This window comes from Gavialis gangeticus, unplaced genomic scaffold, assembly GCF_001723915.1.
Source record: "Gavialis gangeticus isolate Ggan-Ray unplaced genomic scaffold, GavGan_comp1, whole genome shotgun sequence".
Lineage (NCBI taxonomy): Eukaryota > Metazoa > Chordata > Crocodylia > Gavialidae > Gavialis > Gavialis gangeticus.
The window spans coordinates 60,939,997-60,942,446 of record NW_017729033.1 but is presented as its reverse complement, the minus strand read 5'-3'; positions in this window follow the sequence as shown (position 1 = coordinate 60,942,446).

Sequence of the window (2,450 nt, the reverse complement as noted above, 5' to 3'; positions counted from 1 at the left end):
AGATTACGACTCGCTGAAGGCTCAGATGATGGCTAGCATTTTTTAGCAATAAAGTATTTTTTTTTTAATTAAGGTATGTACACAGTTTTTTAGACACAAGTCTATTGCACACTTAATAGACTACAGTATAGTGTAAACATAACTTTTATATGCACTGGGAAACCAAAAAATTCATATGACTCGCTTTATTGCTATATTTGCTTTGTTGCGGTGGTCTAGAACTGAACCCGCAATATCTCCGAGGTATGCCTGTACATTGTGTGGCTTTCGGATATCTTTTGTGACTATACGTTGCAATCTGGGCCCCTACCTGACCATATAGCTGCTAATATATTCCAACACTAGAGCCCACGTGTTTCCAAACCAGTTAAATCTGTGTAGTGTACAGTTACCCTTTCTAGGTCTGTGTTCTACAAGGCACTCATCCATGCTCAGACCTTTTGCCCAATACCTTTCTTGTGATCTGATCCCCATTGCTCTGCCTCTCAAGACTCCTAAAAGAGTGTCTGAGACTTCCTTAGCCTTGCCAGTTTTTTTCTTTTCTCCATGACTTCCTCCCCACTTCTGCATAGGCTATATGGGCACCTACTAGTAACTACTTGAGAGAACATGCTTAGCAAAGGAAATTCTTATCTACAGAAACTTTATTCTTCAAATACTTGAGGAGGGTTTCATATCTTTAAAAACAATGTATACCTTTCTCTGGTCTGATTCCATGTTCTCTCATGAATCTGAAGTTTGTCAGCATTTCAGTGTAGACAGAATCTCTCCTGTTCTCACTGTCCTGTCAGATCTTCTTACAAGTGGTGATGATCAGTCTGTCTCCCTGAAGAGAGTTGTACTTCACTCTTAAGCAGGCCTGCTTCTCTACCAAGCTTTCCATCCAGAAACTCCAGTCATGTTTGCGTCCCTTCCTCCACCTTTTTAAAAACTTGCATGTAGAAAGCTTATATCGTTCCATGGGGATGGGCCTGTAGTTTAGTAGGCAACCAGCCATCCTTCTGGATCATGGTGTATGCATGAGAGGTCACCAGGACCTTTGAAATGTGTGGAGGATGCTGATACGCTTCATCCCCCCCACCCCTTAGACCACTGAGATGGTATCCAAAGGCCAGACTGAGTCTAGATAGTCAGTGCCTCAGTGGCTGTAGCTGTATGCATGTTTGAGAATCAAACCCTGATCTCCCACGTGGCAGTTAAGGAGTCTACCAGTGAACCAAACAATGGATAAACTACTCCACACTGCTGTCAGCTCTGATACTGCACAGACCTAACACTACCCTGCCACAAGCTAAGCAGAGGAACCATGGCAGCCAATGTCCTGCTTCTGTGAAATGTTAATACATGCTCAAGAGACCTGGGTAGGGAGCTCTGTTTCCCATTACATGGGGCATGGAAGGACCTTTCTGTGTTTGTAAACAAAAAATCCTTCATGCTATATATAAAGTTCTTTTTAAAGATCTGCAGTGATTTGCAATGCCTTGCATGTACACTGGCTGATGGCGTACGTAAGAACAACTTGGATACAGTGTGGATGTCATACTTAAGTATAACTACCTTCAAGGGGTGCCTTGAGATCTTTTTAGGAGTACTGCACAATATTAGCACTGTTGGGTATGCAAACACAAATCACAGGACAAACTTGAGGCTTTCAGATGGGAGTCTACTGCACTCAAACCATTTTGACCAGTTGTGGGCTTTCTGGAGTTCCTTGCCACAAAGAGAACTAGGATTGGATGGGACCTTGAGGTCACCTAATCCAACCCCTGCTCAAAGCAGGACCATCCCCAACTATACCATCCCAGCCAAGGCTTTTTTTTTTTTTTTTCTACCCAGGTCTTAAAAACCTCTAGGGGCAGAGATTCCACAAACTCTTTCGCTAGTCCATTCCAATGCTACCCTCCTTGAGAGAGGGTTTTTTTTTCTAATATCCAACCTAAACTTCGATTTGTATTCTTCCCTCCCACCCCACATAGTCAAAATGTGAGTGAAAACTAGGAGCTGGCAGGTTCCAAGAGCTGCCTTGAGGATGAAATGTTGAAGAACCAGTGCCCAGACGTTGCCTCGGCCAGGCCAGTCTTCAGCTGGCCGGCTCTGCGAACCAGCACACCTGGTTTCTTCCCTGCTTGGAGACAGCCCGGATCCACCACAAACAGGGGTATGCTTATCGCGCCGATCGCAACCTAGCAGCAGCAGCGACGGGTCCAGCTGAGAGGAAACATACGCGGGTCAACGAGGCCTCCCACGCGGGCTCTCCCCTGCCCGCGGCTCCGCCACAGACACAGACTTGCGACCCGCACAGCCTGAACTCGCGGCGGAGATGGTGGCGCCGCCGGGAGGGAGATGCCCGCACCTCGGCTCGGCGCCGCCCAGAGGGGGCGCCCTCGCCGCAGCACCAGGGGCAGGGGCAGGCGTTGGGCCCGGCTGAGGGAGCAGCCAGGGCCCGCCGG